This window comes from Pipra filicauda, unplaced genomic scaffold (genome assembly GCF_003945595.2).
Source record: "Pipra filicauda isolate LSUMZ 115617 unplaced genomic scaffold, ASM394559v2 scaffold275_size1018216_pilon, whole genome shotgun sequence".
Taxonomy (NCBI): Eukaryota; Metazoa; Chordata; class Aves; order Passeriformes; family Pipridae; genus Pipra; species Pipra filicauda.
Window position 1 is genome coordinate 447,880 of NW_024104393.1, and position 11,610 is coordinate 459,489.

The 11,610-nt window shown below is 42.7% G+C and overlaps 1 long non-coding RNA gene across 2 annotated transcripts in view; it reads right to left on the reverse strand.

Moving 5' to 3' along the window:
* The window catches only part of LOC114004174, a 140,737-nt gene extending 130,941 nt beyond the window's left edge, over positions 1-9,796 (reverse strand). For both annotated transcript variants that reach the window (XR_005564019.1, XR_003546487.2), the window contains exons 1-2: positions 9,564-9,796; positions 7,085-7,145 (exon numbers count right to left, since the gene is read on the reverse strand). This is a non-coding gene — a long non-coding RNA (uncharacterized LOC114004174). The remainder of the gene's footprint in view (positions 1-7,084; positions 7,146-9,563) is intronic.
* Between the last annotated feature and the right edge of the window lie 1,814 nt (positions 9,797-11,610).

Genomic DNA, 11,610 nt, shown 5'->3' on the forward strand with positions numbered 1-11,610 from the left:
CTGTCTTGGGACAGTGTCTATAGTGAGCTACGAGCTACACCTCCCCACACCTACACATGGATTCAGTGAAGTGAATTTTTGGCCAGTCCCATTATCACTGAGAAATGCATTACGGCTTCAGCAATGTCACTTTGAGTCCAAACCCCACAAGCCCAGCTGGGCACTCTTGCTGCACCTAAGTTTCTGTAAGTGGCAGACCACACTAAAGGCACTCTGGTGTTGTACATTTGCACCTTCTCTGAGCACAGGCCAACAGAAAATACACCCCGTGGAGCACCCAGCAGGTGAGCTCTTCCAGTGCTCAGCTGTTCAGTGCCTCGCTCCTTTGGTGTTCTCCCTGGATACCACAGAGCTGATCACGTCTCCTGACGTGGAAAAAAACACTTCCTATCAATTTTACATTATTTTATAATGACAAAATTGAAGGTAGTTGGGAAACACGATTTCCTAATCTCATAACAGTTAAACCATAATTGTAAGATTATTTTTCCATCCCCTTTGTAAGTTGTGCTCATTGACTGCTCTTAGTTTGAGCAATAAAGAATGTTTTCAAAGTAGCCACAGATTTATCTCTTAATTTGTAATAGATACTCTGCTAGCTTCACATCTCATTGAGCCAATTCTATTTGACCAAAGCTTCATTACTGAGCATTTACCACAGTGTGGTCAACAGCAACTGCCCTCACACTGACATATCCATCCTTCTCCCGGGCCAGGTTTTGCAAAAAAAGGTTTGGAAAAAAAAAAGGAATTAATAGTTCACTAAACTTAGTCAGTTCAACATTTCCCACAATTCTCTGGACTTTCAAGCTCTAATGCAAAATTTTGATCTCACCTCAGCTGGATTTTGCCTGCCAGCAGTTTGGATTTTCTCTAATCCCTAAAAAACTGCTCTATTGCAAAAACAATTGGTTGGGTGTTGCTTGTGAAATCATTAATTTGACAAGTTCCATGATATTTTGAATAACTTATTTAATGGCTTTTCTCTTGTTCATTATTTACTCGGGATCAATGGCTTATGTGCAGAATGTGCAAACCTAAACACAAACAAGCCCCAACCATCTTATTGTCCAAACACACATTTTCTGGTTTTGGGTGTACACAGCCCCACCTATTCTAAGCAAGGACACAGTGCCAGAATTCCAAGCCATTAGGTGGATCACGCACCCCATGGCATTGTTCATCTGGGTAACACATGTAAGACAAGCAGGATATGCACATATCCCAAAGAGGAAGAGTGAAACCAATGCACAGTAAGATTACAAAGAGGCTAAAAGTCATTGTATTGAATTACTATTTAAACTACTTATGGTCAGACAGGAATAAATATCTGAGAAAAATCCTGAAGTATCAACATTTACTGTGTTCCAGACTGGAACAAAGTGCAGACCTTCCAAACCTTCTCCCAGAGAACAGGAGCACATAACCCTCGTACAGGCAGACAAATTTCAAACAGCCATTTCTTTAGGACACTTCTCTGAGACTTCTCAATTTTCCAAAATGGGAGAGTCTCTCACATTTTCTTACTTTGACTAGAAATTCCATCTGGAGCTCAGAAGTTTTTTTGTAAAAAGTACATGTCCACAAGTGTTTTCCCTTCTAATACAACAGTACTTTCAGGCAGAAAACAGCATTTTTGGACAAAGAATGTTGTGCTAAAATATTCTCAACCAGTACACAACAACTGCTCTTCCAAGCTCAGCTATATATTTCTATTTCAGATGAGGAAACTAAACCTTGAATCACAGACTTTTGTGATTCACTGAAATGTTGCAGGGTGGAATGTACCTCACAGATCTTCACCCTGCTTCACTGAGAACCAGTGTGATTTTCTGTGAAGACACTGCCTTTTGCAGCACTTCAAACTATGCTCTGGCAGCAGAGATTTTTCACCTCATAAAACAAGATGTTCCAATATTTGAAAATGCTTTGCTGTAGCAAAAATGAAGTCCTTTGTTCCATCTTAAAGTTCCTTGTAAGAAAAAAACCAAAACCAAAAAAAAAGCTAAAATGACCCCGAAACCAACTGTAAAATAGTTACCCTAAAATTTTCTTTAAAAAGTGAATATGTGATCTGAATTTGATGTTCTGAAAGCCAGGCACAGTCATACAAAGACATTTCAAAAGGAACTTTGTTTGTTTGCCCCACTTCTGGAGTTCTTGACAGTCCTACTGGAGCAAATTAATTACTGCTGTTAGAAAATAATTGTCAGTCTCCCAATCTCAGTTTCTTTTCCATCAAAATCACCAGCCAACTGCCACAAATGGGAGGACATTATGGGGGCAGAGAATCAGAAATTCTGAATTTCTTATCAAGAAGAGAGGTGGAAATTCTTGGTGCACAATCAACATGAGAGCTCAGTGGGCAGGCAGCTGTCCTTCCTTAATCCCCTGGCAGCACAAGGGGCAGCATCCTTGGAATACAGCTCAAGGCACTCAGCTCTAAATCTCCACCTTTTCCTATTTTATGTACAGGCAGTTAAAGCTGAGCATGTATTTGGAGTGTGAGATGTGCCTGCAATTAGGAAAACTGAATGCTCTTCAATTCCATCATGTAACAGCACAGACTGATAGAAATAAAAAGGAACTACTTGCCTGATGTGCTAAAAAAACCCTCCATAGTAAAAAAACCCCGAGTGTTTATAATATATTTATAAACAATAATGTGAGCAAAGGCCTTCATAGAGTTCATACTAAATGCCTTTATCTTAGAAGCAACTCCTCATTGTATTGAGAAATTACCAGAGCTTCTGCTTCAAGAGTTGTTCTTGATATTCATCAATTTTCTTTTATGCTGGAAGAAATAAATATATTTCACAGAATGACAGAATCATAGAATATGCCGATTTTGAAGGGACCTACAAGGACGATTGAGTCCAACTCTTAGCCCTGCACAGGACCATCCCCAAGAGAATTTATAAGATTTTTATACACACACCCACATATACAACAAAACTGACAGCCAAATCTTCACCAAATTTAACCTGCTTCACTGAAGTTCTGTAAATTGATCCAAACATAGTTCTTAGGCAACAATTTCTGCACTGTTTTTCAACTTGCCAATAAACTAATTCTTTGCACACCTGGCCATAGGTGCTATGTCAATCAAACCCTCGTGATCTACAAGTGACAAAGGACATTTTCAGTTTTGGTTTTGGTCACCAAGTGTCCAGCTAACTCCCAGCTGTGGCATTTGGTTCCTCCTGTGGGCAGCTTGTTTGCTTAATTCAATGGACATGAGCCCAAAGTACACACTCAGTGGACCTAATGAAGCGTTGTTTCCTTCCTCACTCTTTCAATCTCTTCCTTTGGGAAAATAGAATCCTGATAACTGAAAAGAGCTAGACAGTAGACCTCCACAATGTAATGCTATGCCCTACCCTTAAACTTTGCAGGGATTTCATCTCACACATTTCACTACAGAACTGGCACAGCCTGAAAATGCCTCTCTGGTCGGGGACTGCAGCCCAGCCCAGCCACAATTTATGGGACATGGGGACTCCTGACTGCTCGGGGTGAGGTGGCTCCACCTGACCTGTGATGTACCTCGTGCTTATACAAAGCTTTCAGAAGGAAACAACTTGAAACCAGAACACCCAAGCCTTTGCAATGTACATATGTTCCTATTTGGCTTCTTCATATTTATTTTGTGTGATTTTTCAATTAACACGCCAAAGAGTAGGAGCTAAATTTAAATCCCAAGTATTCATATTTCTTCTGGTTTTGCTATTTAGTTTCAGGATTTAAGATTAAAGCTATCTTCAGTACATCAAGCTTTTCCTGGCTCCTGATTAAACTACAAGGGTGCCAAACACAAATCACAGGGTACATGGAATCTGACCAATATTACTGGACTATGCATCAAGGTAACAACAATTCTTTCCAAGAGACCAGGAATAGACAATATTTTAAAGTCTGTTGAAATGTTTTACCCCTCAGTTCACAGCTGTACTCAGAACTTCAGTACACAGCCCAAGGTCTGCAAAGGCATTCCCCGTAGTTACACTGTGATTTTTAAAAGCATTAACACTTAGGACCCTGAATCTTTACATTCCAAACCAATTTCTTGTGTTCACCCATTTGTGAGACCGTGCACTTGTGAGAGAGCCCTGGCACCCAAGCAGGAATGATGTTGAGTCCTGGCAGAGGCGTGGAGTGATGGGAAGCTGGGCAGGAAGGAAGGGCCCACTGGAGTTCTGCTGCACCTGAGGGGTATTAATTAGAGCTGCCTGATAACACATCTGCACAAATGTGTTTGTGCACCATGTCCCTGTGCCAGTCTGGCCACATCAGCACCTGGGACACACGTCTTTTAAACCTCTTACTTAACAGCTTTTGAAAGTGTTATCCCAAGGTAGAGATGTGCCCAACTTCCTCCACACTGTGCTGTAATTGCATGTGCAATTTGAGAGCTTCTCCTACATCTGTGCCTGTTAAAAATGGTTTAAAGTATCACGAGATACTTTCACTTGATGAAGATGGAAAGTGAAACAAGGAGCAGTGCAGAATGTGTACTTCCAGATTAACTGTGTCTGTCAATGCAAGTTTTGCTTCTGCTACAGTGCACATTTAAAAGAAGCCATCTTATACAGGATCATTCAGACCTATCTGATAGAAATTATCCTGCTGGGAACAGATCCCCCGTGGATAAAGATGGTTTGTGGGTTTTTTTAAAGGACCTTGGATACATATTAGTTTAGGTTGTCACACAGACCTGCTCCCTGAGAGGTCACTGTGACCCATTCATATTGATCTACAGGCAGATAGGACCGAAATGTTGACATTTTGTAAGTGTTTCATGTTTTCACAGACAATATTTTTCATAGGAACCAGAATAAATTGGAGGCACAGAGCAGATAACTAATCTCTCAACCATCAGACAAAACTGGATGACAGCATCAGTGTACCTTTTCTCAGATGACAAGACAGGGGGAAAGTTCACAAAATGCTCCTGAAACCCCAAGGATTTTGTTGTGTCTGGACCAGCATAACAGTGCACACTGTGAGGGTTTTGGTTTGGTTTTATTTTTTAGGGTTTTTTTTTAGTATTTTAAAATACTAACAGACAAAGACCTTAAAATTCAGTTTCTGTTTTATACATGTCAGAAGGTATTTTTTCAGGCTTTGTAGAATCAGATAACTGGCATGGAGTAATGACACAGCTGTTCTGTAATTCATACTGACTATTGTTTCACCTACCTGGCAGGGCAGAGAGAACACTGGCCCCTGGACACACACCAGCAGCTCTCCACCACCACAGTTATGGATTGTGCAATTTCATTGTCATTTGAGAAAACACTGGATACTTCCAAGAGGATTTCAGAAGAGTCAATGTAGGTTAAATCATTCCCTCCCCAATCCCACCACCCTGTCCATTCTCCACCCCAACGCCTCCTCCTGCACACGTACAAATTCTCCCTTCTGTTTATTTTTGGTTTTAAACACTCTCAGCAAAAATTGACTTTGGCTGCTCTTCCTGAACCCTGAAGTGTTTGAGCAGATAAGATTCAGATAAAACGTTAGAAGAAAGTTTCATAGGTCCCTCTTCTCCTGGCAGGTTGTCACCAAGGCCAGCCATGCATTGAGGTTTCTTTCCCCTGCAGCAGGATTTTTCTGACTCATCTCCTTCTCAAACTGGGCCAGATTTGAATTTTTACTGTATCTGACTTGGAAAAAATGTTTCAGCTGAACCACAGTTGTTTATATACAGTGCTGGGTAAATACAATGTGTAAATCTCCCTGCTGTCATCCCAAATGTGGTGGTAGTTTCTCAAGCAGTTTTATTGAGCCCTTCTTTGACTAAAGAAAAAGGACTTGAGCTGAGCTCCTCTTCCTTTATGGGAAATAAATAGTGATAAAACTCTCACACTGTAAAAGTACTAAGATGTTCCTCTGGAAATAACTCTTCGTTAGAGGACAATATGATAATAGTCATACTTGTTTCAAGGAAATACTGGTAAAAATGGATGAACTCTTATTTTCCTATCACTACACTTTCCACTTAGAGGCTTACCTGAAACTAGAAGGCTTTTGTTCTACTCCTAGATAAAAAGAAATTCAGGCCATTCTTTCCACAGCAGACATTTGCTGTCACTACAGTGATCTTACTTATGGCATGGATTTTGCCACAAACACTAAGCTCCACACTGAGTTGTGCTCAGTACAGTTTATCTGTGCTTGTCAGGGCCATTACCAAGCCTGTGTGTCACCAGGAGATGGCATATGGAAGCAGCTCCAAGCATAGCAGTAGTAGTAGTAGTAGTAATAATAATAATAATAATAATAATGATAATAATAATGATGATGATAATAATAATAATAATATAGAACACAGTTTACTGTTGATCACTGAAACTGTAGATTTAGCTGTGGTGTCTCAGGATGAAGTCTTTAGGGGCAATACTGGCTTATGGTGCTGATATTTGTCTTCTGTTCTCTTCCTGCCCCAGTATTATCGTGTTCTATTGTTCTAGAAAAACTGTTTCTGTGCCACGTGGTCCACTATACTGGAGACCTGATCTTGCTTAAAACTAATCCAGAAGAAAACCCAGTTTATTGTGGGGAGTGTTTTTTTGTTGTCAAAAACAACAACTCTGTTTCCAAGTGCAGCTGCATAAATAGTCAGGCTGGCACAACTGCAGGGGTGGGATACCACAGAAACCAGCAGCAGGTGGCAAGGGAGGTCAATATTGCTGCCACACACTTTGCCTTGGGATACACAGCCTCGAGTCTGGTCAGCAGTTCATATATATAATTCACTTTGCTCCAAGCTAAGTGTACTGGCAGCAAGGAATTCAGGACACACTGCAAGACCCCCAGGGAAACCCAGGTAAATTTGCAACTGCCCTGCTTGCACTACCTGCCATGCCATGGTCACAGGGACACCAAGGACAGAACTGTCTCAATACTGAACTGACAGTGTATCAATAACTCTAATTTAAGCTAGTGCTTCCTGGCATGTGTAAAAATATCGGTCACAACTTTGAATGAACTGCAGACATTTCCTTGAACACTTGTATCTTCAACTGGAGGGCAAAAACATTTATGCTTGCCAGACTACAGGTCTGCAGACTTAAGAACTCACCATCCTGCAGCCACGGGAAGCAGAGGTGAAGGCGATTCCAAACTCAGGTGTGCAGTAGCTGCTGAAAGGAAAAAGGATCATTTAAGGAAAGGGTTGCTGAAAACACTCTCTCATTAATCTAAAACACTGCCTAAAGCATAAACTAGTGAGTGAAAGCCTTGGGTAAAATACCCTATAATCACAAACATACTCACATAATTTCTGGCAGTAGAGAGTACACAACACCTGAGTCCCATGTGACAGAATCAACTGCATTTGGAAATCTTTATTTAGAAAACTAAGCAATCTGGCAAGATTTCAACACAGACTTCCTAAAAGCTAATGCTGCAAAACAAAAGCCAGCTCTGCGAGTGTAATTTTACTTTATTATCACATTAGCCATAAAAAAGAAAGTCTTTCTATTAGTTGCTGCTTGACCTAAAATTATTTGAAGAGTAAAATTCAGGCTGTGATTGCCACGAGCAGGAAGGACTGGAGTGCCATCCAATGGTGAGACAGTCTTTAGCAGCTTTGACTTAAAGATTTCTCCCTATACCTGCTCCTGCCACAGCATGACATTAAACACCTCCTGCAAAGCCATGAAGGCTGAAAAAGGTTCAGCAGCAGACAGTGCAGAGGCACACACATACATTGCACCCTTCCCCCAAGGCACACCATCACCCATGGTTGAAATGTCCATGCACAGGTAACAGGTATATCCCTTCCTTCCTTTGCACACACAATTTCTCAATGTTAGTTCAGTGTCAACTGATATCCTTTGCAAAAAAAAAAAATCCAAAAGTTATTCTTCCTCTCTGTTAACAGAGGCAGCAGGGTTTGGGTATCCTGGTCCTGCTAACAACATTCAGGTTATCCCATCCCATCCCAGGACTTCTGCTTCCTAATAGCTACAGGCCAAGCCTGACAGCTGACAGAGCAGTGTGTCCTGAGGAGTCACATATCCTGCCACTCCACAGAATGTGGTTTGTCTATTTGCAATTTTTTTCATCATCGAGTTGCTTTGAAGTTCAGAGGATGAAGAGAGGATATGAAATGTATGATTGAGTTGTGACAAACACCTGCCTTTTTTATGAAGTGGAAATAAGTAACAAGATCTGACCCTTTTCTTTGAATTCTCATTTTCTTTTCCAGTGCCAGGTTGTAATGGATAATATGACAACAAAAAACTCTCAATCACATTACACTGGGATGAAAAAGCAATGTGCCTCAAGTTACCCAGGTTGGAATAATTTTGGGGAGGGACTGCCTTCCTCAGTAAAGTGCAAGAAGGGTTGTGTCCTGAGACCACAGAATGTTTTCATTTACCTAATCCTCCATTATTGTAAGGATCTAAGTCACCAGTCATACTTTTAATCTCTTCTGTGCTTTTTTTTCACGCAATACTTTGCAGATTTTGCAACTTCTAGCATTTTGAAAGGTAGATCATAAATTTCACAGTGGCTGTTAGGAAATATTTTGCTTCTCTGCACCTGTGTGGAGGCACCATTTGAGGACTAAATATCTGTTAAAGGGTTGAACATGCTTGTAGGGCACAGGTGTCTGATCCAACTGGCCCTTTTCAGCCCATATTCTTGAGAGGAATATATTTAAGACCTTCAGTTCTACTGGGACAGGCATCCAAAAGTGTAGAGCCTGTCAAGTCCCACTCAGCATTAGGGTAAACTATTGGAAATATAATGAAAACAGACCTTTTCATAACAATTCCAACCCAGACATTCCAATTACCTATGCTATTCTATCCCAATCATCACTAGATTGTATTGTAAGATTTTTTTTTTTCATTTGTACTGGTTTATAATAAGAAAGAAATAGTTCAGAAGTCCCTTTCAAAACAAGTCATACTGTGCCAGGGTCAATTTTCCCTCCAGAAGCATTTTAAACTGAAATATTTTGCCAGTGGGAAAATACATCTTCACAATGCGGGATGGAAAGAAATGGTGTAAAAACTTAAATGGCTCAACTCTTCATAATTCTCCACTGACAGTTATAGCAGTTTTAAGAGCCTATACTGAAGGAAAATAAAATAGAACTTTAATTATTACTGGATTAAATGGATCAAGGATGGTCTTTTCATCCTGCTTTCATGCAGAGCCTAATTTGGACAGGAACAGCCTGTGCCTGACAATATCCATGCATGATCCTACAGCATTGCTGCAACGATAATTTTATGCTAAATATTTTTCATAAAATGAAAAATGGTGTCCATAGCTTCCACACAGGAGACATCGGGACCCGTTTGGGAGTCGAGGAATGAGGCCTTACGACCTGCAGTGTGACCTTGCAGCCTCCTGCAAGAACATCTGCCCACAGGTTAGATGCCACAGCTACTCAGATCCTGAATTTCAGCCTCGTCCCTGGAGAATCAGAGGCACTGCAAGGAATAATGCAGGATATGGACATAATTATCACTACAGAAAACAGGTCGTGTCGAAGAGGAAGACATTTGTTTGACCGCATGAGCAGCTCTGCCCTCACCCACCTGCCTCCAGCAATGCAGCCACAGGAGACACCGGCCGCCAACACGGTGCCGGCGTTTCCTCCGCTCCACACAGCTCTAACGATGGAGGAGTGACACCAAGCGGCTCCTCTCGATGGTGCGGACGTTCCGTGTTGCTACAGGTGATGTTCTGTCAGGGGCATCTTCGCCAGAGCTCCTCTATGGGCAGGTAAAACGGCTCCGGTGTGGGGAAAGGGACCCGCTCAGCCCTCACAAACCACCAGGGACCCCTCCAGCCCTCACACACCCTGATGGACCCCCTCAGCCCTCACACTGAGGGACCCCCTCAGCCCTTACACTGAGGGACCCCCCCAGCCCTCACACTGAGGGACCCCCCCAGCCCTCACACTGAGGGACCCCCTCAGCCCTTACACACCCTGACAGAGCTCCTCAGCCCTCACACTGAGGGACCCCCTCAGCCCTCACACTGAGGGACCCCCCCAGCCCTCACACTGAGGGACCCCCTCAGCCCTTACACACCCTGACAGAGCTCCTCAGCCCTCACACTCCCTGAAGGTACCACATGCATGATGTCCCCATCCAATCCACTGAACCCCAGCCTGGTGTTCAGCCCGGTCCGATCTCCAAGGAGTTGCATCTCCTTTTCATCGCTGTTATCTACCCTCACCTCCCACCTCAGGCCTGATCCCGCTGAATTCCATTGCCAGAATGTCCCAGCCGTGCTCCCCAAGAGGCCGCTGAAGTGAAACCAGCCCCTCAAGGATGCTGCTGCTCCCCTGCTGATCAGGCACTGAAAGGTCCAGCAAACCAGGCCACCCTCATGCTGGCCCTTCCTCAGCCATCCATGAATACCCCAATTCCTTCTCTAGGATCTCTGAAGATTGTGGGCACATGATTACACTGGAGTGTGTCCACGAGGCTGGGGAAGGCTCTAGATGCTGAGTCCTATGAGGAGCAGCTGAGCGGGCTGGAGGGGCTCACCCTGGAGAAAAGGAGGATCAGTGGGAACCTTGTCATCCTCCCAAAATCCCTGACAGGAGGGGGGATCCAGGTGGGGGTCAGGCTCTGCTCCAAGGGAACAAGGGATAGGATGAGAGGAAACAGCCTTAAGCTGTGCCAGGGGACGTTCAGGTTGGACATCAGGAGGAATTTCTTCACGGAAAGGGTGGTCAGGCATTGGAAAGGGCTGTCCAGGGAGGTGGTGGAGTGACCATCCCTGGAGGTGTCCAAGGAACGACTGGACGTGGCACTCAGTGCTCTGGGCTGGGGGACAAGGTGGAGATCGGGCACAAGGTTGGACTCGGTGATCTTGGAGGTCTTTTCCAACCTCAGTTGGAATACCATATATTGGTATCTAACTGCATGTTGTGAGGGTCTCAGTTTTTTAGCCCTGGATGTCATTGCATGCAAAAGCAAAGCCAGAATTCCATAGCATATGCACCAATTAGCTGTGTTTTTCTGACATGGGAGTTGCAATGTGTGTCACTGGTGCAAATGCTTTCTTACTTCTTTTATACAAGCATATATAGGTAAAAGCAAATATTTGTAATGCAGTCTATCCCCTCCAAAATTTCCAGTTGTTCAAGAAAATTATTCATTAAACCAGGCATTTAAAGTGTTACCAGTCACACGTATTGCCCCTGAGATAGACAGAAATTTATGAAGAAATGTAAGGTACACTCTGATTTTCTGGGTTACTCTGTGAAATCTGTGATATTCAGCTGAATATGAATTTATTCAGGGCAACATCAGTTTTTGTCATTCAAGGCAATTATTTCTGTGACAACAGTACACACTGAGCAGAATGTATTGCTCATGAATGATTGACTGAAAAACTTGTACTGATTTTATGTATCAAGTCCACTCAGGTGACAAAAGCACAAAAGATTGTGCACTGGTTTCCTTTATAAGATGCAGTAATTCAGTTCCATTTAACTGTAGCATCACAACTCTGACCTCTTCTATGTAGGATCAGGTTTATGCTTGCACAGAAAATGGCCATCCACAGGAACTCCTCTTTGGTGACATGAGACAGAGCCATCTCTCAGTACGGAATCATTGAAACACA